Source organism: Grus americana, chromosome 5, assembly GCF_028858705.1.
Source record: "Grus americana isolate bGruAme1 chromosome 5, bGruAme1.mat, whole genome shotgun sequence".
Lineage (NCBI taxonomy): Eukaryota > Metazoa > Chordata > Aves > Gruiformes > Gruidae > Grus > Grus americana.
In genome coordinates, this window is record NC_072856.1 from 16,940,681 (window position 1) to 16,961,991 (window position 21,311).

The 21,311-nt window shown below is 42.1% G+C and overlaps 1 protein-coding gene across 6 annotated transcripts in view; it reads left to right on the forward strand.

Moving 5' to 3' along the window:
• The window catches only part of OSBPL5 (oxysterol binding protein like 5), a 184,318-nt gene that overhangs the window by 45,854 nt on the left and 117,153 nt on the right, over positions 1-21,311 (forward strand). Inside the window, exon 1 of one of the 6 annotated variants that reach the window (XM_054827332.1) lies at positions 13,925-14,062. The exons of the other annotated variants lie outside the window; for them this stretch is intronic. The gene's annotated coding sequence lies outside the window, so the exon portion shown is untranslated. Of the gene's footprint in view, positions 1-13,924; positions 14,063-21,311 lie in introns of those variants that run through there. 6 annotated transcript variants of the gene reach the window in all.

Sequence of the window (21,311 nt, forward strand, 5' to 3'; positions counted from 1 at the left end):
GTGCAACAGCGCCGGTTTTATTTTCTTCTCTGAACAGGTGCATCCTCATGAGGAAATAAAAGGTAGGTAGAGACCAAGTGAGAAACATTGAGCAGCAACCGACTGTGACTCAGAAACAATTTAACCACAATAATCCCCACAGTGCTAAAGATTCCTTTTCCCAGAAATGCACAATAGGCTGTTCTCTGCTATAAAGCTGTCATCAACTAACATCACTGTGTTGATATAAGCCTTGCTGCTGTCCACAAGATGCACAGTTAGCAGAGAGCACTTCTAGTGCTGGCTGCTAATTATTGCTAATGTTGTCCCAATTGTTTAACAACAGTATAATAAAGATATTTCCTGCTTAATGCTTAATTCCTGATGGCTGGTATGCTTCTTACATTGTGTTAAAAACAATGCTTCTAATATCAGCTCAAGTATTACCAAGCCAATGTTTGATTTATTTATGAGAACATAGAATGACCATTTACCAAGAGCCTCTCTTGTAGATACTTTGTGGGTTTTTTATGCTGAGTAGCAGTGTAGAAATTAATTACTTTAAACAGACTGACCTTCTAGGAAAGATCTGCTTGAGATTTTCACATCCTTCCATGGTACAGATGTGAATAGGCATGAAAACCATGTCTGCACTTTGTCCTCACAAATGAAATCACTTTGACAGCAATGGGATTGCTCTGAATAGGGACGTGTTTGTGTGAGTCAGTGTTTGCAGAACTGGATCTTCCAAGCTTTTACCACTTATCACCATATATTTATTAGATGGCATGTAAATGCACATGGCTTCTTACCTGATTTCCTCCTGGCCTCTGTAGTTTGATCTCCTGTGTTGTGTTTGACATCCTGACCATCTTGAAGTTTGTGTGTATTCCTGTTCACTTCATGGCAGCCAGATGCTTTTTGTCCTCTGTGTGTCTCAGAGAAATCACATTAACAATACATTGCTAGCTGGAGAGAACTTTTGCTGAAAGCACACAAAGGCAATCATTTGCCTTATTAATTTGTACAATGCAAATGTTTTCCTCATATTAAAGAAAAAGAAGAAAACTTCATTGATGTGAATGAAAGTGAACAGAGAATTGGTGCTGAAGTACCGTCTCTGCAATGCGAAAGGGACATTGTGCTATCATTAATGAGATTCTCCTGTTTTCCCTTGGAGATGTGGTATTGAATTTGGAAATAGAATTTGAACAGTTTTCAGCTGAACATCTCACTTTTCTGCTCACTGAATAGATACAAACCTTTATTATTTAATGGCTAGATTTACTTCTAACTGATAGAGTTTTGTAGAGGTAAGATAATAGCTCTGAAAAAGTAAGACTTTTTTCTAGACACTATTTAATTTGCCATAATTATATTAAGTGCTAAATTGAAAGGGGCCTTTCTGGTTAAGATGAGGATAATGAATAGTTGTGTGTTATTACCATAGCCACAATGGGGGAAGAAAGAAGAGATTTAAGTTTTGCTCTAGACAGAAAGAAAATCTGCATCAATATGGTCCTTAATAATTTAGTTCCCCCCCTCTATTGCTGACTCCAGGGTTTTGCTAGAACAGCTTTCTGCCCTTTGTATCTCAGGGATGCAGCAGTTTTTGAAAGGAAACAGCAGGCACTCCAAGTGAAAATGGGTTTGGAAGTAGAGTGAAGCAGCAGATTACACCTTCAAGCCAAGCCTGGAGCTACGTAAGCAAGGGTACTGCATGGAAAATGCTATTGCAGGAGTCAGCTCTGAAGGCACTGGATTGTAGCATGGCTCCCCGGAGGCTCTGCTCCCTCTGTGCTTTACCCACGCTGCAAAGCAAGGTGTAGTTTGCTGCTGTCTTCTGCTTGTAGCAAGTTGCAACAGCTCAGGTCTGTGGGCTGGTTGAGTGGGTGCACAGCAGCTTGCCGTGCCATCCACCAGGACATGCCTCTGCTGTTCTTCCTGGCTGGAGCTGTGGGCAGCTTGTGCAGATGGTCACTTCCCTGTGGCTCCCTTGTTTGAGTGCCTGAGCAAATCACAAGGTGGGCAGAGTTGTGTATCCTGTGCAAAAAGTTAACCATTTGGCATGTTTGGTGCAAGTGAGAATGGCATCTTTATGCTTTTAATGTGGAGCTGCTGTAAGCACACCCTGCCACTCCACGTGGATAAAAGTGATTTATTTGGAGCAGGATTTCACTGCGTGTTTCACTGGGTCTTTGGAAGTTGAAACAGTTAAGGGGAAACCAAAGCGTGTTCCCTTGTTTATTCATGTCTGTACCCTGGGGTCCAAGACCCTGCTTCTGTGTGGTATTCCCTCCACAGGCTTTGCTTGCTGTCCTGCTGGGACTGCTGCCAAGCTGATCCACAGGCACTTGTCCTGTATGAGCATTTGTCTTCTGGGAGTTGCGCTCAGGACGTTCTCCTACCTCTCAAAGTCTATCAAGAGTGGGCGTGATTGTACTTGACACCTCTGATCTGGGCTGGATGTGAACACCTGGGGAGAGGTGGTGTGTGCATTTATTTAATCTCTCGAGCATTTGAGTCCCCATCTAAAAAGCATTAAGCAATATGGGGCTCTTTGCTTGATTTAATAGAGGGTCTATGTCAGCCTCACTTGGACTTCAGAAAGCTGAGTACTTGAGCACTAAAAGTTCATACCCTTGTTCATACCTGACTGCAATACGTGAGAGCTACACCAACGTAAGCAGTGTATACTTCTAGGTGGGTCAGAAATATTCCTGATAAATGTTCTGTTTTCTTCCCTTCCCTCCCCCTGTATCTTAGTACTTCTGGATTCAGACAGGCTGAGGCAATGGAAATCGGATAATTTTGTGGTTAAGGCATTTGGCTTTGGATTCAGAAGATCAGTGTTAGTTCCCGCTTCCATCACAGGCCTTGTGTAGCTGTTGGGAGATTGCTTGTATGCCTGTGCCTCTGTCTGTGCTGGAAAAATAATGAACAGAAAGTAAGTTTTGGGGTTGGGTTTTTATTTATTTTCCTGTACTACTGGCCTACCAGACTCTGCTATGAGGGTAGGGAGAGAGTCTGACCTCTTCTCTGGATTATTTGGCCTTGTCTGCCTACCCTGTCCCAGCCAGAGTATGCCTGTTTACTCTCTGAATAAAGCTAGTGGGAAATCTTCAGGCCCATCTTTTGGTTTTTCACTGCTACTTTTTTGTCATGCTCTTTATTTTCATTTAACATCAAAATTAAATGGTGAGTTAAATAGTGTAGTTCTTAATAATGTTTTGAAAATGAGCTGAGCTGCACACACAGACGGTGCCCCTAGGAAACCTTGAATTATAGCATAGTATTTTTAATGGGCAATCCTACTGTGCTCTAAGCTGTTGGCTCAGTGAGTCTGTCTTAGATGAGCTACAGTTGAGACTCTTAGTACTGTATATATCTGTACCGTTTAGTTTTGAGTACCAGAAAATGAAACAGCATATGAAATAGTAAAAAGGTTTATTTTACTGAAGTCAGTAAAACAATTTTTTTCTTCAGGCTGATGTGGAAATGGACTTTAGAAGAATTAAGTGGAGAATAAATGCAGTGTTTTAGGGGCTAGAAATGTTTAAGGAGCAACACAATCTGTGTGTTGCAGGCTACCCTCCTGCATGCTTACTGCGCAGCGAGGTGCAGCACTTGGGCAGCCTGGAGAAAGACTCCACAGCACTTGGCATGGTGATCTTGTAAGGTGCTTATCTGGTGAGTAGGTGGGCTCAGGTAGGAATGCTGGAGTTTGCTTTTTGGACAATTCAGCTTTTCTTTACATCCTGGATTTTAAAGCCAAAAGTATCAGTCCTATTGATCTCATCTGACTATGCAGCTGCAAGCCACAGGATTTTTGCCTAGCATTCTTACCTCATGTCTAGTAACTTCTGGTTGAATTACAGCATATATCTTAGACATGCAGTGCATTTTAATTTCTGGTGATTCTTTTGTGCTCTTCGGCAATGTGTGCAAAGGGTAATTATCTTTACAATAAAAGATGTGTACTCTCTCTAATCTTTTTTCTAGCTTCATTTTTTCCAGCTTTCTGACATCTTTTCCCTCAAAGTAATTGCAGTCTATGATCAGGTGATGCTTTAAATGTCTTTGATTAGTTAAGTAGGTTGAACACCTTAAATCTTTCATTGCAGTTGATTTAACACCTGGAGACAGCATTGTGGTTTTTTGCTGGGTCCTTTCCAATTTTTCATGATGCTGTATTTCAGGTAAAGACAAAGATTGCATGTGTTATGCCATCAGTGATCTCGCAGCTGCCACATACAGAAGTAAGGCTGCATTCTGGCTCTTGCGGGTTTTTTTTGTTCCTTTCCTCCCTTGTTTTCGCTTCCAGGAATTGAGCAAGCTCTGTTCACCCACAGTATTGCACTTGGCATTCAGACTCTGTTGTATCTATAATTCTTTAGAAATCAGAGCCATTTTGGAAAACTAAGGTATGTGTCTGGACAGAGAAGAGGGGGTGTTTTGGTCTGGTATGTGGCAACACAACGTTATTTATCATAGATTGTGTTCTCTGCACTTTAATAATCTGCTGACCTTTTGCCAGTAATAAAAAGGTCAAAGAAAAATGTTGCTTCCTACAAATCATGGCATTTGATTGTTCTTATTATTAAACAGAGCGTGGTTTCCTTGCAGGTTTGTAAAAGATGAATTACCAGCTGGTACAAATGTATAAAACCAAGAGTAAGAGCAGCTTTCCCAAGCATCCTTTGTATGCCACTGGCCTCTGTTCCAGTGATTTGTCCTTTCCTGAAAAAGGGTATAGGGAAGATGCAAGAAGAAAGTGTGCCTTGAACACCAAATACAATAGCAAAAAGAAATGATCAGAAGTTGATACTTGGAAAATGAGACATTAAGTTGATTTAAAATGCCGCTAGAATCATCCCTCTGCTCTCAGGTTCACAAGATCTTATATATTGCTAATTTTTAGCAATGGTTTTCTATGTTACCTGTTAAGAATCCTGTATTATGACCAAAGTACGTTAATTCAGTGAAATACAATATTGCATCCTTTTTTTGTTTTTTTGCCTCCAAACTTCTCTATTGATTTTTGTCTCTGAGATTCCTCAGTTTGAAACTGCAGTGCTGTTTTTCTTGTAACCCCAAATGGCCCTTACTGATAGAGAAATCATAGTGTTGGAGGCAAGGCTGTGGCTTAAATATAACGGTAGTGGTTTGGGCAGCAGATGAGTGTTGGCAGTTGAGTTGGAGATGCTATGACCACGATCAGGAGCGTGGGTGGGCGTTTGGGAGCTTGAAGGGGAAGGTGCTGGCTCCTCACGGGGTTACTGTTTGTGGGGGCAGCAGGCACTCGTGGCAGCTTGATGAGTATTAGTGCTGTGAATTAGAGTAGTTTGTTATTTTGCATAAAGAGGCAGAACAGCGGTGTATTTTTGTTAAAGGAAATGAACAAAAGTGTCTTGCAGGGGAGCGCTGTCTTGTTTCTCTTGTAATGGGGCATTTGCTGCTACCTCTCCTTAAAGCATCTCTGTAGATATCTAAGAACGTATGCCTAGAAAGCTGAATTATAACAATTATATGGCTATGGTGGACAGAGGAATTGTGTTCTTGCTGCCAAACCACCCTCAAAATGAATTTAGCTATAAATACTTTCAGAAAAGGAGTTGAAAGGTCTGTATTGGGGAAAACAGCATGTGTAGTCTCTGGCTAAGTCACGTTTTTTAGCGTTTTACAGTGTCATTACATCAAAGTCCAGTGGGCAGAAGCTGTCTAAGAATTCAATATTGCTATTAATCAGTGTTGGAAACAAGTGAGATCCACTTGAAATTGATTTATTTCAAAAAGTGATGTTTTGCTATTTGAATTACTTCAGCTAAAGCATTCTTGGGCAACTCAGTGGGTATTACTTTTTTACAGAGCATTGTATGTGTTGGGACTCTGCATGTATTGGTCCTGGCAATGGCTGCTGCATTATAAAATGTTGCAATGTGCTGGAGCTGGATCCAGCCGCTGGCTGTGTGAGGGCTGAAGAGGCATTCCCAGCTTCCTGCCATCCCAAGGGATATGGGGAGTTACATTCATGCCTGCTTTTCTAGGCTTTTATATTTAAATATTTTAAAAGCTTACTGTGCTTGTGCAGAATAACAGAGTGTGTTTCTCTGCTTGCATTCTACCAAACATGTTGCTTTTCTTCATCCAGCAAATGTGTGCAGGGTACCTAAACAGACTTATTAGAAAACCCCTAAAGGGTTTACATTTAGCACACAAAGTACAAAAATCTTGAGCTTTGCCTTTCAAGTATCTTTTTTCTTAGAATGACTTACTTCTGGAAGTCATTCTTTCCTCTCTAAGATCATTTCTACCATAAGAAAGAATGCAGAAGGTTTCCCTTGTGAAAGCATCCGGTGTTGCTCTGTTTGGGTTTGTGTGCTGGTCCTCCTGCTCTCTGGAGTATGTTTCTCAAAATACAGTCATTTCTGCTCCTAAATTCTTTGTTTAGCTAGCACTATCTTTAGGCAGGCTGAGAGATATAAAGGTGGAAACTTTGAATGAGACTGGAGAAATGGTCTTAATTTCAGGAAGGGAGCAGGTGGGCTGGATGCTTTGGGGCAAACATATTGTGTAACACTGGTGCCTGTGTACACATGACAGCGATATCTTTCTTACAAGTCTGATTGATGTTACATTTCTCATTAATCAGATACCAGTGTTATCTCATCCTGGGAATTTCTGCGGCTTGTCTCCACCCCAGCTTAAGATTGGATTTAATGAGCAGCTTCTGGAAAGTGGGGGGAAAAAAGTACGTCATGGCCTGCCACTGTTTTCATTCACAGCTGATTTACTGGGCCTTTTCTCGATATTTTCACTAGCTCTTCATAGACTTTGGATGGATTGTTAACAAAAAACACTTATCAGGTTGTAGGTTTTTTCATAAATATAATTCAAGGAAATGTCTCCCACTTCTCTTTAAAAACTAATGATAAATCAGGCAGTTAGGCAAATATCAGAGGCTATCTCAATGGTCACAGAAAAAGATGGAGCCAAGGAAAGGAAGGCAGGGTAATACCACAGCATTTGAAACACTTTATTTTCATTCAGATATTTTTAGCTAATGGTGACATTTTCCTTTATGTGACTTGATGTGTTATGTCAGTGTTAGAGGCTGCCAGTGTAGAGGTCTGTCCTAGGGAAAAGATACCCATTGACATTGAATACATTCCAGGGACTCCTGGATAAAATGATGTTAAGGAAACATAAAGAATGCCTCAGCAGCTCTCCTTATTACTAGTAATAAAATCTAAATTAAAAATTGCAGCCCCAGTTAAATCAAGGTTTAATTAGACTTGCAGCAGTCCAGAGCCTTTGCTTTATTTCCACAGCTATCTTCCTGCTGTTTCAGACATCCCATGCAGGTAGACACATATGTTACTTTCCTTTGTTTGGTGCAGTGCTTCCCAGGACAGGTGGTCTAAATACTTTCAAAGAAAGTGATAAATTGTTTCCAGTCTCTTCTTAGCTTGAAATTGATTTTTTGATTCTATATATCTATTCAGGCCCTGATCTAAATCCCACTGAAATCATCTGTGGGAGGGAGGACACAAAAGAAAAGATGGGAACAAGAAGTAAATCAAGCCCATAGGTCATACTCATAGCTTGTGTATGAAGATAATGCCTTTACATGTTCATTTGGGCTTTCATTGTGGTCTTGTTTTCTCTGAGCTGTGCATGTTTCACGGACTGACAGTGTCATGCAATGGACCTGTAGAACACCAGGGACCTGCCATGTTTGTAGTTGTAAGCAGGACATGCCCTTTACTAGGTGTTTATGAATTTTCCAGTATGCAAGACAGCAGCTGCTTTAGAAGTGTCAAATTATGCAAAATGTGTGTAAAATTGGGGCAGAGAATCTTCCCCCGTCTCCCCCAGGGCATGTGGAGCTCAGGTACCTTGTGCTGAAAAGGTTGTCTTCCCTGAAGTTTTATTTGCACACTGAGGAGCCCCATGTATTCCGCACTGGCCCTCCTTGGGGCAAGGAAAGCTGGGAGCAGTGATACAATGTCTTTTTTTGAAAAAGAAATAGCACTAAATGCACAAAACAATTCTGTTCCTTGCAGTATAAATGAAGGCAGCCCCAAGACTGCTATAATTTATACGCTTTCCTTTTTCGATGCTGTCGCTGGGGAAAATATCAGCATGCATGCTCACTGTCCAGAGATCTGCTGTGCCAGAGCAAATAATTGCAGCATGTGGCAAGCAGAGAAGGCACCAAGGTGTTTGATGGATGAGTGTTCCTCCCCCAAGCAGAGAGGAATATTTGTAAGAAGCTAGTAATATACTGTGGCTGAAATGGCCCGTTCACTGTATAAAATTTCCAATCAAGTTGCCCAGCAGAGACTTGAACAGCTGGTATATGAACAGAAATCACTATAGATAAATCAGGTTGGCACCTAAATGACTGTGGGCCCTGATCAGGCCATGTTATCATTTTGTCTTCAGTGGACAAAGTCAGGGAAGATTTCATTGTATGATGACTAAAATTTCTTCCAGCTCCTTCCCTTCCTCTTACGGCTGCCTCAGTTCATCTGAAAGAAGATGCTTTGCATGTTATACTACTGTCAAGATTTGATATTACAGTAGTGTCCCAAAGTCCTTATCCTTGGTCAGGGCAAGATGCTGGTCAAATAGGTCCCAGAGAGACAGTGGTGGAGGACAGTAATAAGCTGGATGGAGAGCTGGAGCATCAATGTGGATAAGTGTGGCTGCTAAAAAGCTCTCCAGAAGTGAGAGCAGTTACATCTGGCTGTGAGGGTGGAGACAGGCTCCTGTGCTGTAATTACAAAGGCTGATGTTTTAATTGCTGCTGCTTGCTTCAAAGGTGTGCCTGAAATTAAGAAGCTGCTTTACAATAGCAGCATTTAACTTCTTTCTGTCATCTGCTTTCTTTTTAACTGATCTGGGCTGGGATTTACCAAGGGAGGCTTCCTGAGCTGTGTAAATACCTTGAAAGAGGGTGGGCAGTGGGTTCCTAACTGTCCTGGAGGTGATTTGATGTTCCCCCTAAGCCAGGGTAATTGGGCTCCTCTGCACACCCAGTTGTGCAAGCCTGCTGCGTCCCACGTATAAAATCCAATGACTACTTGAGCTGATCTGAGGGAAAGCTGGCCCACCTCCTTTCTGTTGCATAAACCAAGGGACATCCCTGGAGGCCACATGATTGCTGGATGTAAGGCAAGAGAAGGGAGTGTGCAGCTGGAGGGAGAGGGGAAAGCCTCTGTTTGTGCAGTTAGGTGGGGCCTTTGAAAATTGCTGGTGGGAGAGTGGGCAAAACTGTCCTATTTCAGAGCTTCTATTCTTCCAGCTTTTTTTCAAATTTAAATGAGATGGAGACCAATTCAAGGTGGGGGAGACAGTTTGTATATGACTAGATGTTTAAAATTAAAGCTGTAGTATCTAGGTGTAGTCAAAATAACTGGGACGGTGCTCCTCAAAAAGTACTTTGCTCATCTATTTGTTAGGGATAATATTAAATGTCCAGGAAAATATTATCAGAGATCCTGAAGTTGTTAGAAATTGTGAAGCTCAGTTTAAAAATAGAAACTTGAAGGAGGGGGGGTTAAGGAGCCTTCTTTACTGTTAAATTCTTAAAATTCTAGCTTACGTTCCACACACACTTCCAAGATTTTCTTTCCAACCAAAAAAGGGTTAGGTTTTACTTTTTTTTCAAAGCAATTCCACTGAGGTTTAAGAGGAAGAAAAAATGTGTGAAATTGATTATGAAATGGCAAATCACAGCAGCCCTAGTTAAAACACAAAATAGAGCCAACATCTCTTTAGTATCCTCTTTCACACTCCTGAAACCTTTCAAGTTCATGAATAGTAGCTTTAGTGCCAGAGGAAGCCATTTGCGTAGTAAGAGAACAAAATATATTGGACTTGACTCCAAGATAATACTATAGATGGATCATAGGCCTCTCTGTTGGCATGTAAACTGCATGGATACATGCAGAAAAGAGCATGGATATAGGTTTGTCCATAGGAAGTGGTCAGCACCGGCACACTTACTTGTAGTCCGGAAGTGAGGTAGCTGTGTATGCCAGGTGGTCCTCCTGGGCTGCTGCATCTCCTTTCTCAGGAGGCAGGCAGAGTATGTAGCAATGTGCATAACTGCATCTGGTATCTACTTGGGGCAGCATGCTTGCAGGTGTCTTTTATACAGCGCTGTGCCGTGCTTTCATTCACTTAATATAATTGGCAGACTTTTTATTCAGGATAACACTCTTGCCAATTGATGTAGTGGTAATTAAAGTCACTGTTATACACTATGTGCTCACTATTATACATTACATACTCATTGGAGGAGGAAGGGAAAATAGGTGAGGAAATGCTAGCTTTGAAGAAGAGGAGTGGTTGTGCCAATTATCTTGGATGAGTTGTTCAGTGACAGTTAATCCATGTAAGTGAAAACAAGTCCTCTGTGATGCTGTGCCAAGGTCAGGAATTTGAGCTCTATTCAGAGAGTGAAAGTTAGTCTTGCAGATTAAAGCTCCTTAGAAGAAAACATCTTTATTGCATGAATTGAAGCAGAGCTTTTCCAACTCTGTCATCCATATAATCTTTTCCTCTTGATGCCCAGGAAAGGACTGTGGCAGAGTAGAGCTAAGACCCCCTCATATGAAGTGTTCAGCAATGCAGAGGTGTAACACCGTGGGTTTGTGAAACTTGTCTTTGTGTGGGTATGCCCACGTGCACAGGCTGCCAGAGGAGATCAAGCAATATGTGCACTTGATTTTGTGGGAGAGCAACTACTGCAAAAATACATTATCCTTTGCCCCATCCGTGGTGACAACAGAGCAGTACTGATTTATACCACCTGGAGCTCCTGCTTAGTATGCTGCTACATTTTTACCAGGTGGAAAATGGTCAAGTTCAGAAAAATGACTGACGTTATTTTGTCCATGTTTTCTCACTTTGCAAATAGGACTGACTCAGCACTTGATATGTTGGAGGTTGAGCTACATTTGCAATATAGTTTTCCTAGTAGCTGGTAATTTGGGGTATCTGGTTCATCCATATGAATCACTCTATTGTGCAGAACAAGGTCATTTTCCTCTCAGTCTCTGCCTTCTCTCTATCTAACCAGACACCATCTCATAGACATTTTGTTCAATATCTGTGAAATCATTTTCAGTTCAGTTCATATTTGGGTTATATGTGTCTGACCATGTCCCCCTGCACACACCACTCCCCCACCCCCTAGTTACTGGCAGATATAATATATAGGCTATCCAGAAATTGACATTTCATTTTAGTCTCTGAAAATAATGCTATAAATTTCATGATAGACTGCAGTTTTTAGGACATGTGGTATGTCATGCTAACCAAGGAGATGCCTCTTTATCTCATTATGTTGGCCTTGCTGATATGTAATTACACCCATTTTAGTATGTGCTAGTATTGTGTATTTTAATATCTGTAGTAGAGTATAAATACAGTATTTTCCATATATAGCTTTTTTCTTTAATATAGTCATTTTGTATAAATAGTACTGTTTTCATGCAGAGATTGCTATGCGTTCACTTGCCTATACAGATGTGTGAGGTCGTGGATGTGGAATCTCATTGACTTCATTATCCATTTACACCGATGTGCTTGAAGGAACAAGACCTCAGTATATAAAATGTCATCATGTAGTTTGCGCTTGCCTCTCCCGCAAAGTGTGTGTATAGAAGGGAATTGATGGCCTTAAAGATAGTTGCCTCTGAGCATTAAGGGCTTTCTCGTTGCAAAGAACAAGTTGTGGATAGATTGGTCCTTCAAATATGAAGTGTTGCTGGAGCTCAGCACCATTAGTACTTCTAGTGCAGTGTGAAAACAAACATTGAGGCCCTGAATTCCTTTGCAAAACAGGATTGCTGTGCTCCAGGCCGCCCTGCTGGCGGGAGCCTCCACCAGCCCCAGGGTCACCTGCCCTTTGCAGCATGGGTGCTCTGGCTGCCGGCTTCTTCTCTCCTCTGTTCTTCACTGTGCTCTCCAGTGCAACCTGATAAATTAGTACTTCCAAGTTAATTTGTTGTGGGAAATGGCTCCTAGTAGCTTCTTTCCTTATCGGTGATCCATCCAGGGAAAGTCACTACCACTTGGCTTCTTTCTAACCTATCCGTAAGTAATTTTTATTTGTCTCTCAGTCTGGGACCTTTTTTTTTCTTCCATGTTTGGGATAATACCCCCTTCTGTCACTGAGGCACTGTAAGCTTAATTAGTATGTACCAAATGCGCTGGAAATCCTGAAGGACTGTATTTGGTAAGGGGCAAAATAGTGCTGTCAAACAGTAGGATTTTTTTCAAGTGGAAATACCCCACTGCTCACATATAATTGAAGCTAGGCTTTTCCAGAATGTCTCACACAGGGATCTGCCAGTGCTGATGAGCTGCAAGTACGGACACACCCTGTAATTGCATAAATGCAGAATGAATTTAAGGGGGACAAAGTCTATTAAAGTTATATTTTTGGAAGGTAAGATTGTTGTTAAGGTTTTGAGGTTTGGGTTTTTTTTTAAACCGTTTATGAACAGAAAAGCTGCCATTGATCTGAGAAAGCTGTGTGAGCATCCCTGGAAGGCGATGAGCCTGGGCAGTTTTGGGAATGAGGCTCAGGGCTTGCTTTGCTACTGAACACAAGCATTCATACCACGAGAAGCACCAGTGCTGGGTGGCAGGCACCAAAGCCAACTGGGCAGAAGGGCAATGCAAATCAGATAAAGCAGATCCTTGAACAGATTGAGCTTTATGCTTTACTAAATCAAAACATAAATGTCAAATTCCTTATAAATACCAGGCAGTGCACAGCTGCATTGAGCTAGCATAGCTGCTGTGGTTTGCTGGGTGGGAGAGTAGGGTTGAGCTGTTCCCCCCACGAGTCAGAAATACGATGGTTGTGTTTCACAAAAGCAATTACCCGCATTTCCCCCCAGCCTGATGCAACAGGTCACCACCTTCTTAGCATGGTGAAGAATGTGTCCAGTCAGCACTGGGGGAAATCCTGGAATAGTCCAGAAGTGCCAAGCATGCAAACACAATACCGGCATTGGCAAATCAGCGTGAATAGCTTCAGAGCGCTGTAATGTGGGCTGCAAATTGCAAGGCTGACTCCTTACAAAGACCACAGATCTATCACTTTGAAATGTCAGGCCTTTGTCACCCAAAATAGGCTTTTGCCTTCTTTTTCCATGCGTGATACATGGAATTTTTTCTTTTTTTTTTTTCTTTTTTTGCTTTGCGTCATACAGTATAATTGGAAAAGACTCTGGGCAGCTCACACTGAGCAGCTCAACTAGGAAAGGCTTCTTCCTAGTTGCTCACTGACCAAAGATGTGCAGGCACAGTTGAGTTGTGGTTGAGGCAGGCAACCAGGAGGCAGCTCTTGGCATTCCTGGTACAGTGTTAGGATGCTCTCCCTTCTCTGCTCACTACAATGCTGAAGCCCAAAACCTGAATTCCCCTTTTTAGTGGCTTAAGTTGTGGCCCATACTGTCTCATTTGCATTTTTCAATGACTGGATTGTTAGAATGGGCTCTTCCCCTCCAGCTTACCTGCACCAGTCAGGCATGTATAGATCTTGTGCGAAAATGTGGTATCTGGTGTTAGCAAGGGGGAGCTGTGATTCCCCCTCAAGATCTCAACTGTGGTGATTTTCTAGTCTTGATTGGATGAGGTGTGGTCCTTGTGTGAGTTACAAGTCTCAGAAAGGGGAAAAAAAAAAGTCTCTATTTTTACACACATGGTTGTACCACCAGAATTATAGCATGTACTGAAGTGTACTATACATTTAAGGTCTTGTCTGGTGTTGAGAGCTGTGCTGTGCATGGTGCAGTGGGAGAGGATTCAAGGTGTTGTCAGTAGCATTTTGTTCAGATAAGGGTTGTGCTTTGCAGATACAGTCTCCACTTGTGAAGTAATCTCTACTTCCTGTGCTCTATTTCATGTTGCGGAGCAGTCCTGGAGTATGCAAACTGGATTACCTTCAGATGAAACTAAGTTGTGGTCCAACTGCTTATGATAACTAGAAGAGATAGCCTGGAGTAAAACCTGTCCTGTAACTTGATTCCCCAATCTGGATTCATCTGCAGTCTTGGTAATTACAGTTCATGTGTTTGGATCTTTGTGTTTGTGAAAGACTTCAGCCCATCAGCAGTCTTGGAGGAATCAGCTGGATGGTAAAGTCCTTGGCTCATGTGCTGTGTGGGAGCCTGGAGGAGACAGGTTGTCTGAGGGCCTTTCACAAGTGTGGTAGAAAATTAATAGGGTTGAAGTATTGTGGGTTATCATGTTGCTCCTAAGTTTGGCCCCAGCAGAGTGGGACATATTTTTAATGTGGTCACTGATGTTGTTGAATTCTGACCAACAAATGTCAGAGCTCACTTTTGTTCTCATAGGTCTTCTGTGCTACAGGGCAAACAGGGGAGGGCTTTTAACCTTCTCCAAACTGGAGTTCAATATTTGTGCTTTTTCTTGTAGCTAACATCTAAACTTAGAGGAGACGGTACTCTTGTGCTGTTTCAGTGTAATTATTACTAACAAATATCACAGAGGAAACACAGGGTACTGAAAATTATCTTGGCAGCAAAGTACATAAAGAGCAGAATTTCATTTGTAAATTTAATCTCTAAATATGCTTTTTTCCTTTTAGATCTTGAATCTTTCCTATATCAGTTAATTTCAGGAAAGGAAGGATGGGTTGATGACTAGTTTCTTGGTTTTGTTCCTATCTTACCATTCTTCTTCTCTCCCAGGTCAGTTTCATATGCACAAGTTGCTTCTGTGGAAGGAGGCGAACAAACCCAATCACCTCCACCCTCTGCTTTCCCCCCCCCCCCCCAGAGTATGAACATAAATGCTTCTTTCTCCTTCACTGGGAGACAGGGCATGAGCACTGTGTAACTCCCCAAGTGGGAGAGGGAAGCATATGTGTCACTGTTAACGGCAGGCTATCCAGCACTGAAGGGCACACAAGAGTAGCTTTTTTTTCTGAGCAAGTTTGCAATGCCCTTCTCAAATGTCATGCGAGTCCCCTTTTCATATGCCAGCATACCTTTCCAGTAAGTTGAAGGAAACCCAGCAGCTCTTGTTTCCAGGATGAGACATGTGAAGGAAAGAGCGTATTTCTGGGAAGATAAGACTTGCATACAAGCATGATTTTTGGGGGAAGAAAAGAGGATTCTTCTCCCCTCTTCCCCCCCCCCCCCCCCCCCCCCGTTAGTATAGGTTGTAGTTGATTGGCTGTGTCGTGTGTAAAGCTGGAAAAGTCTACTAAGAGTCTCATTAGCTTGATCAGAGTTGAATTTGACCAAACTGTTCATACCGTACTCTTATGCATAGTGTTAGAAGTTGTGCCAGTGAAATTAGGCCCTTATTTTCTGGGACATATGAAAACCCAGAGCTATATCCCTAAGAACTCACATTTGGGGCCCCAGTCCTGATGTTTCCCCCCCTGCCTGAACACTGTCACATCACTGGTGCCTTTGCAAAGCCCTGCATAATTCAGCTGTAAGGCTGGAAAGTCTGCTCCCATGTACCAGTCTGTTGGAGAGGGTCAAAATGTTCTGAGGTGTGAGCAAAAATACCCTACCAGCCCAAAAGAGAAAATAGTAGCCAGAGTGTTAGTCCTGTTTTGAGGGAAGAGGAGCAGCAGCAAGCGTGCAGTCACAACTTCACTGTTCGCGCTAATGCCTTAGCATTTATATTGTGTTTTCTGATTGGCCTTGGACAGGGAATTGTTTGCCATGTGAGCCATTTGCTCATACCTTTCTAAAGCCAGGAAGTTTTAAACATCTAACCATGCCAGAGTTTGAGTCAGCTCTGAGCAACACTCCTAAAACCTTTAATGGATTCTAAAAGAGGGCAAGAGCTCAGTGGCTCATCATCCCATCACAGGGCTTTCTTTTGCAGGGACACCCTTTGCAAGTGCTTCTTTTTGCAAGTGCTCTGAGGCTATTGCCCTTTCTGGTTAGACGGAAGCTGCACAGTCAGACCTCCAAGACCATGGGGAAGGATGTCCTGCATCTCACAGGATCTGTGGAATAAGGTCCTTTTGGTTGTAGTGAGGTGTGTAGGTGTTAGTGGAACAGTTCCAGCTGACCTCAATCCCAAAATCATCTTTTTGTGCTGCAGCCCTCTGCTGACAAAGTCCTTATTGGTATAAAATGTCACATGGACCAGAAGCAGCTACAGCTGAAAAGGTTATGTTTTACCAGTGGCTTGAGTTTCCTTATTTTCATAACGTTGGGTTAACTGGTTTTAAATTTCACTGGGACAACCAGGAACACGGACTGATAACCTGAAAGCATCCTGTAGCTGAATCTGCATGAGCAGATTTACAATTAATGAAGTGGCATGGCTTGTCACTGAACTCCTGAGGGGTAATGATGGAACCCCTCTTCAGCACTCTATGTATTGTGCAAACAATATTGCAACTAATAGGTTGCTGTGAGGAAACACTCTGATCCTTTTTTCTTTAATATGATCTTTTTTTTCTTTTAAATAGTTTTAATTTTTTTTAATTTTTATTTTTTATTTTGGCAGTTGGCAAGTAGAAAGTTGTTCCTGCTGGGCTGGAACAGGCTGGTGTAGTCTAAGTTGTTGCTTGTTGACTTATCCTTGCACAACTCCTAGGAAAATGTACTGCAGGCTTTGCTCCATCTGGCTAAATGCCCCATTCTCTGTGAGGCACAAATTGCATTAAGAAACAAAGCTATTTTCTACAGTCTGGCTGTTGCTACTCGGTCAGACACAGAAACCATTTTAAACATGGATCCCAAAGTTGATTTCATGTCAAGTATAAATAGGTGCTAGGAAGCAATTCCTTTGTAGCTGAAGGTTGAAAGTGGTGTTGATTTTTCCCATCTTCGGTGCCAGCTTTGAAATATGAACACTGCCTGTGTCCCAGGCAGACTTGCTTGGTAATAAATACTTCCACATATTATTCAGGTGCCTGAACTGGCACCAGGGTTCTTGGAGATCTTGGCTTACTCTTGAGAATTAAAATGTAGAAAATCAGAGTCTGAATTTTGCCAGCATTTCTACAAACAGCTCCAAGGTAGATGTGGGATGGGGCTCCTTTAGCTTTGTGAATTCACCCTCCTTTGTTCTGTATCTATGGGACTTCTGGAAAGTAAATGTACTTTTCCTCAATCTGCATTATAAAAGCAAGGTCTTTTGTTATGAGTCTACACTTCTGTTTTTTCTGGACCCCTCCACAAACACAATCTCCAAACTGACTACTGTGGAACAAAGGTTCCTCTCTCCTTTTGTGTTTTTGACAGCACCAGGTTTTAAGCGCCCTTGGGGTGATATGAGTGGTGCTGAGCGGAGAGACCATGATGCAATCCTAACCTGGTGTGGGGGCTCCCATCCAGGCACTGGCAATTTAGACAGCCTCCCCTAAGCTTTGGGGATGGAAGACTTTGGGAAACAAAGTGCTGTTTTGGCAAACGTATGAGTTTAAACAAAATGAAGTGAAGTTGTCAGCCCTTTTCCTAGACACACTGGTGACTTGAGGTCAATACCAAGTGTGGACACTACATCTAGGAGCCTGGAAGTCCAGAGGTATGTCTCTGAGCTGACTCAATCTGCTTCTCAAGGCTGAGATGAATCTGTTGTGGTGGTAGGGTTTATTGGTTAGCAGCCAAGGTATATACTGTTATGTCAATGAGGAAAGGTCCACATAAAGATATATCATAAAAATTGAATTCCCTCTTCCCTAAGGCCATGAAATATGAAGCTGTCTACCATGGAGCTCTGGGGGAAATGATTAATGGGGACCTCGGAAATCTGAAAGCTGCACTGCTGAGCCTATTGGCTATACGAGCTGAAAGGTCTGACATCCCTACAACTGCAAGCTAGTAGGAAGTATGAGATAGCACTGCTGTCTTGGCCTCTCCTGTCATCTCCCTCTTCCTTTGCAGCTCAATCCAATCTCCAAATGGATCCAAAATATAGATACAAGTTGGCAAATTTCTGAGTGAACAGTGTTCTTCCCCACATCCCTCTGTCGTATCTGTGCCAGCTCTGTTAAATGAGAAATGTTTAAGTGCATTTAGTAGTGACTTAGCTTCTGTATTTCTTCTCCTCCTGTGTTCTTCTCAGAAATAGGCAGTGATTGGTTGGGTCATGGTGTTGCTATGGTGAGTTTTAAGATACACCTTTGATCATAGCTGATAGGTGCCAGCCAGCATATTAATTCCAAGCCGTCCATATGGTTCCAGACCAAAATACCTCTCTGTTGCTACTCTTCATTTTGCTGTGTTTTACTGTGCTGCTCTAAGAAACCAGATCAGGTTTGATATTTCTTTTTCTCATTGGAGAAAATTCCAGCTGGCAGAATTAAAGCTGAGTTTCTTTCTATTTGCAATAGTGGTGGTCAGGTCACTGTGTCTTCTGACTTTGGCAGCTCTTGAAGATTGGGGGTAAATGAGATGGGAGGAGAAAGACTCTGCAGCAAAACACGAGGTACCACAAGTGTGGATGTAGTGATTTCAATTGCTTATACCCTTGTCTCTTGCTTTTTCAGCCTTCTGTGGCACTGTTCACTTACACCAAAGTGCATGTACTTGCAGAAGTGATTTCCCTGAAATTGGGGGCCTTCTTATGTGAGCAAGTGTTTGCTGATGTGAGTAAATTGCATAGTCAAGCCCTGGCATTTGTGTTGATCTATTCTGTAGTGGTGGGGAAGTGTTGTACTGCTCAGTATTGACTCCTCTAGCCAAGTCAGCAGCAGAATTAATTAGAAGGAAGAATTCTGTTTGATTTTTTTCCTTTGCTAGCAGCTGCAAGAAAAGGCCCTACTGATAGACGTTGCAGTGCATGCAGATTAGTGTTGCACTGTGGTGTAGCTTTGATGTTGAAGCGTAAGGAGAGAAAGTGAAGGCTTTGGAGGGGTGATAGGAGGAATCAGAAAGTATTTCTCATTATACTGTAAGAATATGAGTGTTTGTATCCTGAGAGCCCAAGACCGAGGTGGGACTGGTTTCCAAGAAACAGTGTTTCCAGATAAGCAAGCACTTCATGTATGGTACTTTAAAAAAAGCATCTGGTAACTCCAGAAGTGAAGCAGCAGGTAAGTGATGTCACCTGGCTAAAAATCAACCTCTTTTTGCGTGAAGCATCTTAGTAAAGGAGTAACTTTACCTTGATATTGTATCAGTGTTCTCCTTAATGAACATGGAAAGGACCCTTTCTGCTCATGGACTTCAGGATTGTTTCCGGGGGGTTTGCTGAGGTAGCTGGCTTCAGGTAATCTCCTGTAGATTTAGCTATTTAATGTGAACTTCTGGATATGTGAAATGAGATGTTGAGATTCTGCCCCTGAAAATCAGTAGCAGAACTCCTACTACAGATGATGCAGACAAGGTCCCAACAAGAACAATTAAGTCTACAAAATGATTCAGCTAGAAAAAAGGCTGGAGTGGCAGATCATCCCATCTGCCTTGTTTATGTCGTGAAAGAGGAGTCCATAGCTCCAAAGCCTTACTAAACCACTCAAATCTTGTCACTGACTTGAAAGCAAAAGCCCTGATGACGTCGGGTGGGGGGGGGGGGGGGCGGGGCAGGGGCTTGGGCATCACCTAATTTTAGACAAATATCTGAAAGTTATTAATGCATTTGATAATTCACCTGTATTACTTGGAGATGACTGGATTCATGAATGAATGTGGGAGCAAGTACTGTAATTCAGAAAGACTGTAAAAAAATCAACATTTTCCTTGTTGCTGTTTGGGGGAAGTCTGGCCTGCTGATTTAGCAATGCTGCTCTGCAGCAAGGTTGGCTGAGTGGTGGTTTTCTGGATTTCAGCTTCACTTGTTCTGCAATGGTTAAATGCCTCCTACCTGTGAAAATATTTTGCTGTCTTGTGTGGTTTTATACAAATATAACTGAAAAGCCAAGTGACAGGGAATGTGGTGCTCAGTTATTTTCTGTGATTTGTGCTCTGGTTTGTCTGGCAAGGCAGCCTATGTACCCAAGAGAACAGTCTGAATATCTATGTGAGCAGAGATCAGATAGCAGTCTGCCATGGCTTGTTGGGCTGGAGGGCTTAATCAGCTATTAGAAGATGGTATTAGGAAATATAATTTGCAAAGATACTCTGTTCAGAGAGCTTTGAGTCTTGTCAGTTCTAATAGAATATTCAAGAGGAAGTTTGCAATTTCAATCTAATCCTTTTGATTTGATTTTTCATGTTTGTGTGCTTGTTTATCTGCCAAGCAATTGCCCACTGCAACTATTTGCTAGGACTTGCTTATTGAGGCTTCTGTTATTATCCTGGTTGAATATTATTATTTCCTTGTATGATAATACCTAGAGATTCTGATCTGGGATCAAAGGTCTATTGTGCTAGATATTACACAGACCTAGTTTAACAAAAATGAGTATTCACTGTCCTAGGAATGTATGGGCTTACTTTATGATATCAAGAAGGGACAGAACAAGGTAACAGGAAAGCATGCACATGTGATACAATAAGCAATGGTCAATGCGCACCAGCTGTCTTGTTTTGAAGTGGCAAAGGTTTGTGCCTGGAAAAAAAAATGATAATGGTTAGAAAGTGTCATTTTCTCCAGCAAAACAGCAATTATCAGAGAGTTTTCATTTTTGTTGCCTCAGCAAAATATTTGCAGCGCTTTTTCAGAGCAGAATGTTTTTTCCTACTATTTGCAGGACTACAGCCAACTTCACAATCAACTTCTGTTTCTTTAAACTTAAATTAGGAAATCCCAGGAAAGAAGTTTGCATGACAAGCTTTAGTCAAATGTATATTCATTTGAACTAAAACCTGGTCTGAGCCTCTAGTAAGTCCTTGCCTTGGTCCAGATCCTGCAGGCTTCCACACCTTCTGACCACTTCTGCAAAGCAGTTGGCACAGCTCCTGTTTCTCCTACTTGGCATAAATCTGCTACAATTGTGTTACAAGAGGCAGAATCACCAGCCTTAAAGGGATTAAATGGATATGTTTTTTGGATAAATCTATATATTTGTCTTACACTGAACTGGACAGTAGCAAAAGCCAGGCTGTGAACTGAATGACGTGCAACCCTACCACGAAGGAGCATTGGGTCACTGCAGACAGTGTTAAAGATGAGGCAACATTATGAACAAGGCAAAATACATGCTGGGCTGTACTATAAGGAGCATTGCCTGCAGATTGAAGCAGATTAATATTTTCTTCTACCCTTTGATGCCCTCCCACTTCAACGGTGTTGTGGAGAAGCTGAGAGGGCCTAAACCTGTTTGACCACGTTTGGTGTGCGAGTAAAGCAGCAGCAGCGAGTTTGAGACTTTTTGAGTACCACAAAGTGCAAGCTGAATGTGTCCCAGCAATCACGAAGTA